This window comes from Helicoverpa armigera, chromosome 8 (genome assembly GCF_030705265.1).
Source record: "Helicoverpa armigera isolate CAAS_96S chromosome 8, ASM3070526v1, whole genome shotgun sequence".
Classification (NCBI taxonomy): Eukaryota; Metazoa; Arthropoda; class Insecta; order Lepidoptera; family Noctuidae; genus Helicoverpa; species Helicoverpa armigera.
This window is the reverse complement of record NC_087127.1, coordinates 769,422-785,390: the sequence shown is the minus strand read 5'-3', so window position 1 is coordinate 785,390 and position 15,969 is coordinate 769,422. Positions and strand designations below refer to the sequence as shown.

The window sequence follows — 15,969 nt, the reverse complement described above, 5'->3', positions numbered from 1 at the left end:
CTAAAAGATTTTTCTTACTTCTTTCTTTTTTTTATTTAATTCTTTATTTTAAGGGCTTTATCGCTAAGCGATAAACACGCTTGATACAATCACAAAGTAGCTACCTACTTATGAATTAACTATTTTAAAACATTCTTCTTTCTTGCTTATTGGTTCCCCTTTTGTTTTCCTTCTTGGAAGCGTGGTAAAAACAAAATAATAGTATTTTAATTACCTATAAGCTATAAATATTTATTTACAACTCGTGTCTTATTTTTGGGACACGAAACAAACATGGATAAAGATTTATAATAATCCTCTGGAGATTAACATGGGCTTGCTAATATAATAATTTTAGGTAGAGGGTTTTTCAAATTCAGATAAATTACAAGCATATTACAATTATGTATTTTGTAAGTAACTATATTTTTCTTACGTACTTCATGAGAGTCAAAGCTATTTTTTTTTCTTTCACTACCAAACAGATGGCTTGATTTAGGACATGTCACTAATAATAAATTCTAAAGTACACATTGAAGCAGGAACGAAACTCGCGATAACCAGGTCGCCAGCACATTACGAACGATGACCTTATCATCATCACACGGGGCTGAATCAGAGGATATAATCGGGCAACAAACTCCTAATCAAAAATACTACTTTTACTAATATTATATATTAAGTAAATACGAAAGTAACTCTGTCTTTTTGCCTGTAGTGTCGTACGCCAAAACAACTAAATCGATCTTTCTATGTATCTATTGACCCGAGAGAGGGAACAGCTTGAAAAAATATCATGTAATCAACCAAAAGATGTCGTCATTCCTACGATTCATTTGTTTTTATTCATCCATAGGCGTAGGAAGCATCATTACCAAAAATAGAGGTCTATTCATGACCTTGAAACCAAAAGGGTCCATTTGATACATTCGAAATCGCAATCTTAACAACTGACGTCACCTATTCGAATCTAAAAAATACAAGTCGGGACATAAAAAATCGCACACATGCATATTATAATGTTCTTCGTAAATGCACACACCGATGCGTCTGCGCCGATCTAAAACACTCGTCCGGCGAGCCCGATAATGGCGGTCGGGGTTAACGAACTGACGGTTACATATTTAGAAAAAAATATTTGGCAAATGTTCAGTGCAGCGAGGATTACACTGCGCGCCGGGAAAATGGGACGCGCTTTTTTGGGGGCATTTAGATAAGTATCTTGATTACTGAGGGTTTGTTAGTTATTATTTTTGGTTCGTTTGTAGAATATTTAATATGTAATATTCTTCTTTATTTACATAGATATTTACAATACATATTTACAATAAAAATCAAAAACTATCTTAGTAAAACAAACAACTAAAAAGCGTCAAAAAATTCGTCCCCATCGCTGTCAACTGGGAGCGTGCCCAAGAGGCAGGCAGCATTACCTCGTTGGATCGCCATGCTGATTCTTTGTCCGAGGTAATAGCCAGCCTTCTGGTCACGAGAAGCGTCAACCAGTATGTAATTAGGAGCATGTTATTATTAACCCAACCAATTTCAACCCTATTTTTTACACAAGCATTTAAGTATCTAAATAATTTTTAAATCATTATTAAATTGATCAAATAGTTTAATGAATTTATAGCTGTCCTGCTGTGTATGTAATTGGCACAATGAGAGCTAGTTCGTGCATGCGGGCTAGGAATGAGGCACCACTCTAGTCTTACAGCGTATCGACACAATCTAGATTATTTAATTTGTTCATAGTGGTAGGGGTTACTTGGTTATTTTATAACGTTTAAAAAGCTGATGTATTAATGTAATTGTTAAATAAAAGGGCTAGTTTTGATAGATGTTCTTGTAAGTACAAAAAAATCTATCTTTGCTGGGTAAAGCTTCTGCTTCCTAGATTGTTCAAATAAAGATGAAGAGGTTGTACCTAATTATACTTTAATGTAGGTACAGATATGGGACACTATCTTTCGAGGTCAGGAACGAGCATGTGGACTTCCCCCTTACCATCTCCACCACTCGTTAATACCTAAAAATCGTTTCTAACAGTAGTTTAGTGTTATTCGTCAAAAGAAATATGGCAAATATTATTCACGTTGAAAAATAAAGTGTCCCAATAATTTCGGCCTGCACTGTATGAACTGGTTCGCCAGTAGAGATGGGTTCACACAACATACCTATGTGTTTATCTACTGCAGTTTAATGAACTAACACAATTTTATATTTATGCGCTTATATACATATACGTACATACAATGTCTTATGTACAGGGATATAGCGAGAGGCCGCGGAAGGAGAATTTCTGTCCGCAACCATTTTTAGATACCTATAGACTTTTCGTATGTTTTTCTTTGTTGTTTTCAAGATTTTCTGTTTCCTATCAATGGAATTAGAGCTTTATGGTGAATAGATAAAGTTGTTTATTAGGTAATCTGAGGAGGTGTTTTGGTGCTGATGATTTTTCCGTCATGGAAAGCTGCAATATGACCTTGTTATTGTTTATCTATGTATTTTTGTTTTGATTTTGGAGCTCGTGGATAAGACGCATGGATAGATTGATTGTAAGGTTAAGCAACGATTGGCGTGGACGGTCCGTGGATGGGTGGCCATCTTGTCATGATAAGGTCTTCCGTGTTTCGGAAGGCACGTCAAATTGATGGGTTCTGGCAGTCAATTGAACAGTCGTTACGGGTAGTCAGAAACCAGCAACTTTGACAACCATTCTTGAGTTTCCCGGGTATCTGGGCTGAGGAGGTCAGATAGGCAGTCGCTCCATATAAGACGCTGGATGCTGTTTTTTTTCAGCTGGGTGCCGAAAAAAAAACACCTGCATGAAATAAGCTCATTTTACAGGAAACATAAAAGTTCATCGACCCCATATTTCTACGTTTTCATTGGTAGCTGGTGGTTTATTTTTCTTTATTATATTGTGTTCTAAGAATAGGTGAATCATGGCTGTGGGTGAATGCTCGCGATATGTGAGGATATCAGGATATAGCCGGGAGGCCTAACTGGGAGGTGCATCAACGTATCAACATAGATTGCATTTTTTTGTCGTGGGTTCGTCATTAGTGCATTTTAAAAAAGGGAGAGTTTTTCGTCGGAATCTCTTTTAATCCGACTTCTAAAAAAAGCGGAGGTTTTTGAGGACATTAATGTAGAATGATTTTGATGAATGTGTAGATTGTCTTAGCAGGTAAAACGGAATGTTATGTGGTTATTGAACAGCTTACTGTTCGCAACTAGAGGTATATCTATGTTCAATACCTGCCCGCGGTTTCTGATTGGGATGAGATGAAATCAGTGTCCTATTAGATTTAGATAAGCGCATTTTTCACATTTGAAACATAATCTACCTAAACTCTTTGATTAATGACTAAATTACAGACTCTTTAGTTTAAAATATGGGAACAGTTTTCATGTTAATTTTCAAAACAAGGTGAGGCCTACGTTTTCTATCCGGACCTACCTTTAAAAATAAATAATGAAACAAACTGAAAGGTCAAGGGCTCTATTAAAGGTCAAAAACATTTCGTCGCTTAATAGTTCAAAGAAAATATTTCTTAAAGGTTGTTAAATTATTTTGGATCCATTTATTTTTTCTGGCATTCTTACCTTTTGGATATCGAGCAGTAATAAATTATTGATAATACAATTGTTACCAGGAAGAAAAAGGAGCTTTCTTTTAATATGAGTATATTTTTATTATTGTTAAGTAAGAGTTTTGTTTTATCTTTATGTAGGAAATTCTGAACCTAATAGTTTGCTGTAGAGCGAGCACAAATCCTGACTCTTAAGTTCTCATTGAGAATCAGACTAGAATCACAAACCACACTTTCCCATGTTTAGTTAACAAACGAATAAAGAACTAGAGGATGCTTTCTTCTTCTTTCAGAAATAAAGAAAATAATATTCTATGCTGTAGACATTAAAAAAATTGGAAGGATGGGGATAGAATACGCTCCTTCGGGTAGCAGCGCTTTTACACCAGTGGTTTTTACACCCTTTCGAACCGCTTGGAAAAACTGAGCGGGAAATGCGATAGTGGGAAAGCAGTCTTCAACCCTTTCATATTGCGAGAGAGTCCTTCTATTGTGGAGTATTTCTTAGGTTCAAACCTAGAAAAAGAAGCGTCTCGACATTGTTATAAAAATTACGTCTTTGAAAATGATTTCACTCTCCAGAAGCTCATATGTTAAACCTTCAACAATACAGTATAATAACAAAAACATCTTTATTCTCTAACTTGGAATAGAATTGCAAAACAGTGATATTGTGTTCGCAAAACGAGCGGCGCCGGGGGGCAATGCACTGTGCTTTAGGTTCAAGGAGACGGCCTTATGTTAATTTGTGCTTAGTTGTTATCATATACATATGAATTGATACGACTATGGATTGTTGAATTTTAAGTTTAGGTGTGGCAAATAATACCTCCATTCGGCACCCATTTAAAAAATTCTTGCAATGTGAGATAGCTTATCGAGGCAGCTTGAGGCACATTTTATCCGGATGCGTGTAGTAGTTCTGACGAGATATGGTTGAAACCACTGACAGGAGCTAGTTTTACAATATAAGCATGAAAGTACACTTTCCTTTTGTACTACACGCATCATCAATTGCAATCTATACCAGACAAAAGCAAGGATATTTTGGTACATTTCAAGGGCTCATTACTAGCTCACGTAGCCCATAGCCTTGACACCATCCAACTGCGCAGTAACATATGTTCCACGTCACTCCGAAACTACCTGATTTACAAATCGGACCAAAATAAACAGCCCACCATTAAAGCTAAAATAAATACAAGCAATAACCCAGCGTTTGCAACTAATATGAGCAAATTTAGTGCGTCGGGACTGTGTGTGAGTATGCGCAGAAGGTCAAATGCGTCTATAAGTGGTTTGTTGACTGCATTCCGGGTGTTAAATGGAGTGATTGCTTGCTGCTGAAATGACAAAGTAAATGGTTCGTTGGGTTTAGATTTATCAGTTTTTTTTATTTAGTAGTCTACTATTTTTACCACTGCGCTGGGCAAAGGCCTCTTCTCATTTAGAGAAGGCGTTAATCACCATATACCTTTGCAAAAAGTTATATTTTTATTTGTGTGATCTGGAATTGTACCCCATTTTACTAAGGAGGCTTTAAAAATATCTGAAAATGTTTAGCAGCTTTGTTTCTTGGAAATAAAATATTCTAAGATTGGCGTGGGAATGGACGTTGTAAGGACAAAACATTTTTAGGCTCGACGATTCTGCGAAAAGAAATTGGAAATAAACACTGTACAAATTACGTTATTGAAAATTATGTGTTGCCAATACAATATTTCGTTTACCTATATAAATAAAGCTGGAATTATATTTACTTTACAGTCTGGTGAAATTATAAACTAGCCAGGAAGTTTGGTGTCAGATTTAACTATAAAGGGTACATCACATTAAACCAGATGAATTTTGACTCCCGAAGATACTTTTTCCATGACAAACAGCCACTTATTTTTTAACCATTTATTGAACCGATCGCTATTTAAATACAGTGCATCTCAAGTACAGCCCAGACTGGTCCTTCTCCACCTTCTCTGTGGTTGACCCTGGCAGTCCAAGGCGAGAGTTCGACAGCACTGCCAAGGTTGCCACAATACCTACCGCTGTACCTACTTGATGTCTGCTTAAGCGCTGTTTTGGTCTAGTGCCTGCGACTTTTTTGTCGCAATCGCGTTTTTGTTGGTTGTAGATTTTGGTACGTCGATTATAATATGTAAATACCTATTGGGTGTGAAGATGAGTTTGTTTAATTGATGATCTTAGGAGCTGTAAGTGTGAAATGAAAAATGATTTCAGTGTTAGATAGTCCATGGAGGCATACTAGTTATTTTCACGGGAGTTACTAGTTGTTTTCATATTAGAACTTGCTTTTTGTAAAATCTTAGGTTACTTATGAATTGCATTATATAGGGCATGCTTGCCTTCTATAGATACATTTTGTTAAGGAATGAGTAGTGTATGAATTAAGTAGTGCTAGGTTAATTAACACTTCAAGTTTTTTTTTTCTCTGGCTTGACGTAAGAAAAGTATATATCGTCTTTAGCTTCTAAATAAAAAAAATGTTTTAAAGATACTGAGCCTACTAGAGAAAGCGTAAACATTGTAGACCACATTTATTAATAAAAAGAAACTTGTAATAATTACCAATAAACACGCTTTCTTTGTTCTTTCCATTTCAATTTTATAGATTACCTGACCTTTGTAAAAAGGTATTTATTTTACAAATTAATAGGCCGGCAATGTAATCTTTATACACGCACAAAATATCATAAGAATTTTGTAGATAAACTAGCTGGTTTCACTCGGTTTCACCCGCGTCCCGGGGGAACTTTTTCCCGTACCGTAAAATATGTATAGCCAGTCACTTATGGATAGTGTAGCTTCCCAATAGTGGAACTTTAGTCGTTTCAGAGCCTTCTGTCTAGTTAAGTGACAAACCAACAAACAATGTAATATTTCCTTTTTATGTCATATTAGTAGTAGTATACAAAAAAAACGACAACATTTTTTTACCGTGTGCGTCCCCGCCTAATTCAAGCCACACGCACACTACTAAACTTACACACACTACTACACTATAAACAATGACAACAAGCTATCGCGTCTATTGCGTGACTCAGTTCTGACCTGCCACAATGTCCATCGCCTAGACTTTGCCTGTTAGAATTCATTCACACTACTGTAAATATATTCTAATGTGGCCGACGATTTATCGAAGTGAATCTATCAATTTATTTATAGTTTGTTTGAAGTTAGTTTTATTTTCGCAGTTCTGCTTTTCATATTTATACATGCGTTTACTAGTTGCCGCCCGCGGTTTCCTCTACGTCCAGAAATGACTACTTCCCATAGTCAGATGGTGACAAAAACTATCCTATGTCCTTCTCCCGGGTCTAAGCTACCTCCCATTTTTTCAGCTAAAACGCCTTTTTTTGCATATACTTAATATACATTTGGATTAGTTTTATAACAGGGGGGTCTAAAAGATAATCTAGTTAGGGCTTCATACATACTTTAATCTAAATCCTAAGTATGTTTCGTCTAAGCTAGTTCAGCTAATTGATTGTGAAAGAATAATAGTTATTAAGAATAATAGTTAGTATTTACTTATAGATCACAAGTTATTACAAGTCTAACCAATAGGTATTGGGTTGCCTGGGTTGAGGAACTGGATTGAGGAGGACCGATAAGCAGTTGCTCCTTGTAAAACACTGGTATTTAGCTGTATCCGATAAGACTGTAAGCTGATCCCAACATAGTCGTGAAAAGGCTCGCGAGATGATATAGATTACAAGCTATGTTAGTCTCTTAATCCGTACCATTTATTATAGGAGCTGCATAATATAATTCACAAATAATAATTAACCAAGTGTAACAACACAAATAGCTGATAAATTGCACTAGAAACATTACACTTGCCGTCACAATTAATGAGTCAGTCTAACGGCGACCTACCGCAACGTCCGGCCTTCGACCTAATCGCATAACCTAGGTTGTTGACATTCAACTACTAAGTGCTGTGTTATGACTGGCTAGTTAATGTGTTGGTTATTTTGGCCGCTAGTGTATCATTTATTTTTGTTTATGTTCTATCTGTAATTTTTTAACTTCAGTTCTACTTAATAGCTTCGAGAAAAGTCGTTTTTCTTGTCAATTCAGCTGCTGATTTCATTTTCATCCAACGTGGAATCGAACTCAGGATTCCATGCTCGATTCTAATTCTCTATAGAATATTTGCAATGGAAAATAGAGGCTCTGTATACCGAATGTTTCCTGATTACGATATGTTCCACAAACACGTTAAGTTACCTACTCTGGGATTTTTCAATCATTAAAATGAAACCTTTACTAGCTATAACAATTATAATGCTTTGACGTCAGTGTATTAGTAGAAGTCGTTATTATAAAATAGTTAACGGGGAAGTACTAATACCATACCATGTCGATTCCTACAGCTATCGTTTTATTTTTAATTTCAAGGGTATGGGTAGCGGTTATTATTTAAGGCTCTATGCCTTAAATAATAACTTACTGCCCACATATTACTAAAACCTACTTCGTGCACCTGGATAGATAAAGCCTCTCTTAGGCATACGGCATAACAACTGCTGCCCAGATACCATCGAAGTACTCCGCTCATCTGGACAAATAGTCTCCAGGATAAATGAGCTATGTAACACTGAAATAACATTCAAATCGGACCAACAGCTCCTGATTTTGTGTTCTAGCAAACAAACTCTTCAGCTTTTTAGTTTTGAGAGTAGATTCAATATCTGTCTTAATGTTTTCAAAATAAAAATAATGAAAAAAATAAAAACTACGAAGTATGAAGGCACAAATAAGTGCCATTCACTAACGTTCATCGGCCGCTTCAAGGATAGTCGTTATTTATGTTAAATTAGTCAGTCTACTGGCTACCGTCTACTTTATTACATTTTAGTAAATATAAATTTATTTTGTAATATAGTAGTTGATTTCCGCGGTGTTGCTTGCTTTGGATGATACTAAGGGTAGCTTCTATTTAACCAAGTTTCTAACAAGGAAGTTCTAAATTAGTCTGCTTGTTTTCTAAAAGCATAATGTCGAAATAAATAGTATATCGCAGATTTTTTTTTTCTTTTGTAGTAGTTTACTTATCTTTAAATATACTATCATATTATCTACAGAAAATCTTTATTAGGTTTCTATTAAGCTTCTGAGCGACTTCTTTTTAGATTTAATGCTTAAGAAGTTACTTGTATAGTCTCTGATCTGTAAATATAGTTCCTTACCATAGTGACATATTTCATAAAACAAAATAGAGTGTAGATAATATTAATTACCAATCAAATTAATAAACCTAACTGCATCTCTATATAGGTACTCTCTACCTACAAAGCTACGCAACACGAAAGTCACGGCCACTCAATTGTGCAGACTCTACTAACATAACAACACATTGACATAAATTGACTCTATGTAGAGCCGACAATAGTTGACCGGATAGGCGTAGGAGCCGCGTGAATGACCACACCAAGGTCACGGCCCAAGGTCAAGGGTGGGAAACTACTCTACATTGTTAAATATAGAGCTATAGTTAGTGCTAAGTTTTGTAATGTGGATGAGTAAATTATCAAAATATATTATTTGATATTGACCTTGAGAAATAATAGATTCTTCTAGACTTATAATAGATATAATAGGTATTAACTCAGTGAAACTATGAAACTGCGATGTCATGGGTTTTAGCATTCAAGGTCAAATAGAGTCATTGGCCATCCAAGGTCAAATGTAGAGCAAAACAATGACACCATGTTTACGCTCAAATGTTTATGTTTTAATCATTAGACCGTCATTGTTTATTCTAATTTATCAGCTCATTGAATTTGTTAGTCCGGCTGTCCGGTTCCTATATCTAAAAATATTGCTTGTTTACGTCAATTACTGTAAAAACTACAGCTAAGAAGATCCTCAATTATTTTTAATTCTAGCAAAAGCTGTCTTTCTACATCGTATAGGAAATCAAAGAGCAATAAATTATATCTTTCTATTACTTTTTTTTGTTTAGCCTATGCTGTCCCACTGCTGGGCAAAGGCCTCCCCCATAGCCTTCCATTTTTCTCTGTCCTGTTCTATTACTTAAATATTAAAAATGCAAAATAAGGATGCACTCAGCACTACGTAGGTAATACTGCTTATTACTGCTTGGGCATTTCTATCTTACGTAGCAAGGAGTAAGATATCTACATAATGACACAATTTGTGCAGTTGTTCAAAAGACTACGTGCCAAATTATTCGTTTCCTAATTTTTTTTAGAATATTCCAGAATATGCTTTAATAACTATTATGCATTTGATTGAAATTGACATAAATACGTACCTCTACTACCTAAGTATAGAACCAACATAAAGTAAAATCAATTAATTAATAGAGAAACCATATCTCATCCGAACATAGAGACCTACGACAACACACGTGCCTCTACATGAGCACACAAATTCTCCGAATGCATAACTCTACGTGACTAGTTAGATGACGTCACGTGGCTATTGCTGGTAGAGTCGGTAGAGTCGCCGACCGCTTCAAGGTCAAGATCGCCGAATAGAGACGACGTTAGTGTAGGTCAAATGTTTATATCAGACTTTTAGTTTGCGATTGAGATTTTATGTAACTCTGCATCCTGTAATATGATGGTTGAGAGTTTGTTTGTTATTTTTGTGATGGCTGGACCGATTTAGATGAAATTTGGCGCTGAGATAGATAATGGACGCTAGGCATTCTTGGCTATTTGAATTACTTCCTTACCATAACTGCGAAAAGAAATAGGAACGTTATACCTAGATAAAAAAGGAACTATTTATAGACTGTATAACTGTTTATAGAAATAAATAAAAAAAATGGAGAAAGATAAAGAATAGATTATTTTTCTTGGATTTATGTGAAGAAGTAAATGGCACAGCTATTATAACATTTATTCGTCCTAAGAAGGAAAGTGGACGCCAACTTTTATATAAGTAATTCGGACAGCTATGTTTGTTATCTTATCAATTCATAGAAAAATGTTTTAATTCCGTTTCTTTTGAAGATCCTTAACGTCCTTATTACAAGACAATTTTCGATCTCTACCCCATTTCAGTGCATAGAGACAGTATAAATAATCTGACAAGCTGTCATTTTTTATAAAATTATGTAGGAAAGAAGTTAGAAAGAAGATTAGAAAATTATTTTAAAATGACGAATAAATCAACTGTACAAAAACTGCTGCTAAATAGCTAAAATGCCAGTATTATTTCACACATTGGTAGAGTCAACGACCGGTAGAGTCATACCTAATTTATCATTCTAACAACAGACGTTGGCGTAGGTCACGAATAGTTGTAATAGTGTTTGGTAGAGTCACTGACTTATCCCAAGGTCATTCCGCTAGGCTAATAGAGACATTGATGTAGGTCGTGCTATAATAGACCAATATTCAAACTAGCGTGTCTCTATTTTTTGAGTGGTAGAGTCAATGACCTTGGAACTCAAGGTCACGCTCTATATTAGATAGCCGTTAGAAATATTGTCTTAGGTTATGGCTTAATTTACCTGTATTTCGGTAGAGAGAAAATTAATCTTGGAAGATTTCCAATTATTCATGTCTATATTTAAGTATAAACATTGTAAAACGTTTGTTTTGCTAAAATAGCTCTACAACTCTACGGTCAAAATTTTTATTTCTGTTTTTTTGGTAAACAAAACATGTTTCGTCTCTACATTGCACAACGAGCTCTACGTGCTTCTCACACTTGTCCGTTTATGTAGTATGTTTGTACAAAACAAGCAAAAAGCCGTGGTTGAGTAAACTTCTATGATAGAGACACGTGTAGAGTCATGCCGACTCTATGTAGAGTTCAATGAATCTGAATCTAGGCAAAGTTTAGTTAGTGCTTGTTTTTTATTTTAAATTTAAGTTATATTTTTGTAATGGAATACTTTAGCTTTAGCCAAATCATTTAATTTTGATCTTCAAATAGAGGCTATTGGATCTCACGTCAATTTATTGACGTAACGTGCCTATGTGTTAATCTACAGTCATCTGCCAACAGACCAAATTTTATCAAGATATGTCCAGCCATTTGTGCGTGAAGACGTCACAAACATCCACACGCACTCACAAACTTTCGCTTGTATAATATCTAGTGAGATAAGGTATAGAATGCAATGTATTTTTCTGAAATAAATACATATAATAAATAATAAAAATGAATAGAACATTTTTTTTTGATGATAACTCACTATAGTCTGACAGACCCCCAGAAAATCCTTCATAATAAATACATAACTATCTTAAAATCAAACCTCCAAGTACAAGTACCTATTTCAAAAAATAATTCCGAGACGGAAAATTAACATTTCATGGCAACAAAAAACATTAATCCTCGAGCCGTGGGTTCCAAAACAAAGGGCGTCTACGATCGGCGCGGGCGCAGCGTGTGTGTCACTCACACACACATACACATCACATTTGAAAATGTTCGCAGAAGCGACAATTTTCATTTCATACATTAAGTAAGTAATCCAAGTCGTGGTGGCCTAGTGGGTAAAGAACCAACCTCCCGATATACGAGGGTGTGGGTTCGATTCCAGGTCAGGCAAGTACCAATGCATCTTTAGTAAGTTTGTATGTACTTTAAGTAAGTTTATCTTGGACACCAATGACTGTAGGTTCCGGCTGTCATTGAACATCCTTGGCAGTCGTTACGGGTAGGCAGAAGCCAGTAGTACAACCAGTATTACCAAGGGGTCTTGGATTGACCGGGTAACTGGGTTAAGGAGGATAGATAGGCAATCGCTCCTTGTAAAGCTCTGGTACTCAGCTGCATCAGGTTAGACTGGAAGCCGACCCCAACACAGTTGGGAAAAAGGTTCGGTGGATGATAGATATCTACCTATTTGTATAAATAGGCGTTTGTATTTATCTAAATATAACATTATTAAGAAAGGTAACTGCTAAAAAAGAATATGCTGATCTCGCCGAAAATTAAACAAAAACATTAACAAATCGTCCCGTTTGGCGAACTTAACATATAGACAGTTCTGTAGGTATTAATGATTGTCGCATCTGTGTAATAATCTGAGGGCTATCAGTATTAGTCGATTCGTCCTTCGTCTAACAAGGGCGGCGGGCCGGCAACCCGGGCTATCGATCTAATGCGCGCACGCCGCTGTTTTCAACATTTATCACTCGATACTGCAGGAAATGCAGTTTTTATTATTCTTTTATTACTTATGTTTTATTGTTTACGCTAGTAAAAAAATATAGTAAGTTAATATGTGCTGTAGTTAGTGGGAAGGCCGTCTGGTTTGTTTCAGCGAAATGCATAAAGTTATCTCATCATTTCGTGGCAGGTAACTTAGGTTTAGTCAGTAGATTTTATACCATTTTTATGTTTTACTAATATCACTTTGTCAGCAAGCTAAGTTCACAGTTATTGCCTCACAGCTTTTCTCCACACATAAGATCTGTATAGAGTTGCTTATAACCATTATTTTCTGCTTCTACTGTTGATGTTAAAGTAACAATTTCACGTTTAGAGACAATTTTGAAAACATTTAAAGAATACGAAAGTAACTCTGTCTCTGGCTTTCATACCAAAATTACGGAATCAAGTACCCATATAGTTTAGAGAGCCTGCCAAGGACATAGGCTACTTTATCCAGATGAAGGAAGTAGTTCTGTCACGGGTGTAACTGCAGGTAAAACCTAGTATTCCACAAAGCCTAAATCACTAATTATAATTTGGCGAACACCCGCTATATATAGTTGGCTAAGGCTCAAAGCCCACTGAGTAGTTTCAAAGGGTTTTTTACTATTTTTGAAGCACCTGTGTCGCCCGACCTTTATTGTCCTTTTTTGCTCCGATGCCCTTTATACACTATGGGTTAGGGTACCTTAAATATCGGAGTTAGTTCGTGTTTATTTATTTTTATTAGGAATGGAGTTCTGTGGGAAATCTTGTCTAGTATGCTGGGATTGCGATCTGGTTCTTAGATTCTTAGTAGTTTTTGTAAGATTGGTGCAATTGTGAGTTCATGTGTTGTTAAATGGTAGATTGGTAGGAATGGTGTAGGTGTATGTGCACGATTTTAATTTGTCGAACCATGTTTTGCTTAAAGATATGTAGTAGACATTTGTTACTTTCGCAATAGCTTGATAGAGCCTTATTATTGAACAAAATTATGGCAGTAGGTATGTTAAGTTTATGTCTAGAGGTATAATGAATAGTTGGGTAAAGCAACTGAATAAGTAACTTATAAAGATATCACCAACGATAAAATACGACACTAGGTGAAAGTATTTGTAGTTTGTTATAAGTTCACATGCATGAGTTAAGGAAGTCGGATAAAGGGCAGCTACTTCATGTAAAACACTGCTACTACTAAGGATTGAGACGTGAAGTATCGAACTCATTCAGTAATTTTTTACTGAAAATAAACTTCAGTGGGACGACAAAAATATATAAAAGAGTACAAGCCATGTAATATATAGGTGCGTACCCATATATCCTTTTACGTATAGCTATATGAATCAGTTTCTAAGAAATTATGAAACTAATAAATTGTTAGTTCTATAGATGTTTTATAGTTTATTTTTAGATGACCGCCCTGTCTAGTCGCCGGTCTAATCGTCTTCCATTCAGTCTAATTCAACGTTTGTCTACATATTGGCGCTATGTTAAAACTGTGTAAACTGGAAATTAAGTGTGAATAAATAGGACTTGTTGTATGTAAAATGGACTCGAAACGTTGCTAGTGAACTGTGAATCTGCCTTAAAAAAAATGTTGGTATTATTATGGAGATGAGTGGGTTTGAATGTTTGCAAAAGGTGGCATCTCGGAGGATATTTGAGCTGTCGAAACTCCTGTGACTTATCAACAAAAAAATCACCAAGTAAACTAATGAGGAATTTCGAAAGCAAACGTTCGAAGTTTAAAATGCGTTCGCGCCGAAACGATGAGCCACGAGCGGCGTTCGTGAACCGAACTTGGGTGTTCGGCTGCGACAGCCTCTGTGAGTACGAAAGAGATCCTTTTAGCGAAATTAGTCAGAGTTCCCGAAAAACGCGGCCAACGACCCCTTCGGGCAACACCTAAGTATTTTAGTGTCTAAAAAAAATTCCCGTGTTTACATAACACGCCGAATTTTTTAAATAAACTCCACGTCGAAGGGCTCTCAACGCGCACAGACAAAAATTTCGTCGGTTGCGCTCGTGTGCGTGCCCCACACACTGACACCACATAAAAATGCCCAATCGGTACATGTCGCACCACTACAATGAAGGGACGACGTAAGTCGCATACAAGTGCATAATTCGGTCGAGATGCAAAAAAAAATATTTGGCAATGCGGCCCCTACGCGCCCGCCAGTCGCCCGCCCGCCTGGGTTAGGTTAGGTTAGATTTTTTGGCTCAAAACGCTCGTTGGCGATTTTTTGAAAAGAATTTTGTGTCTACATCACTAGGAAAAGGCGTTCTTCCTGCAACTTTATAGCGCGCCAGTACGTCGCGATTTTTTGAATAAACAACTCGAAACGCGTTACTGCGCTCTTATTGGAATCTTGTTTGAATTTCATAGTTCGTTTTTAATAGATAAATAGATTTTTTATAGTTATTTAGTGAGCGTTTTGAACTAAAATACCGCGGCAGTCGGGCGATGTGTTCATTCGGATTTTATTTTACAGACGTCACCGATAATGACTTAATATTTTATAAATAAAACCAAGATTTTTCATCGTTTATATAAAAGAACTCTAGTGCCTAAAGTGTCGTGTTGTGTTTTATTTTACAACAATTTAGAATTAACATTTTCTTTAATTGGACTTTTGTGTTTTCCGTTTTTATTTTTTGGTAAGTACTTTTTATTTTTTCCTGATTTATTTTAAGATTTTTATTTATTTTTTACCATGTTTCGATTTTTTCGTTTGTATTTTCCGGTAACCCGTTCCTGTGTCTTTTTATAGCTGTGTATTATTTTCGACCGAAATTATTCTCTTTAGAGACACAAAGGAAGTTTCGGCATCCTTTCCGTCGTCACAGATCACAGAACTTGACCATTTAAACTTACAAAAACACTACAAAACTTAGTAAAACGTATATTTTTCTAATAAACCGGGATTGTTCCCTAGACAAAGTGACAAGGGCACGTCGGACTGTGACGTCAGCGGTACTAGGCACTGGCGAGAAAGTCCGCCATCTTGATTCTGTGTTCTTTTTTTGAAGCCTACGAAGTGCGCGGGCGCGGGCCCGCCATGTTGCTTTATGTTCAAATTTCGAATTTGATCCACATTTTTCCTTATAATTTTAGATGCATAGTTCAATAAGGAATCTTTTGTATAAGTTTTAATGGTATTGGTACAACTTTGAGTCTATTTAAAGGTGAACTTCCTACCTTTTAATATTTGTTAGGCCTATTTGGAGGAAGTACGAA

At 36.0% G+C, this 15,969-nt stretch overlaps 2 protein-coding genes across 11 annotated transcripts in view; one reads left to right on the top strand and one right to left on the bottom strand.

The window, feature by feature from the left end:
* The window catches only part of LOC110383678 (protein lin-37 homolog), a 358,932-nt gene that overhangs the window by 172,110 nt on the left and 170,853 nt on the right, over positions 1–15,969 (bottom strand). The gene's annotated exons all lie outside the window — the stretch shown is intronic.
* The window catches only part of Br (broad), a 144,029-nt gene continuing 142,913 nt past the window's right edge, over positions 14,854–15,969 (top strand). For 5 of the 9 annotated variants that reach the window (XR_007510697.2, XM_049838145.2, XM_049838137.2 and 2 more), the window contains exons 1-2: positions 14,854–14,936; positions 15,224–15,389. The gene's annotated coding sequence lies outside the window, so the exon portion shown is untranslated. Of the gene's footprint in view, positions 15,041–15,223; positions 15,390–15,969 lie in introns of all 9 variants that reach the window. The other 4 variants (XM_049838140.2, XM_049838142.2, XM_049838141.2 and 1 more) reach the window with 4 other exon arrangements.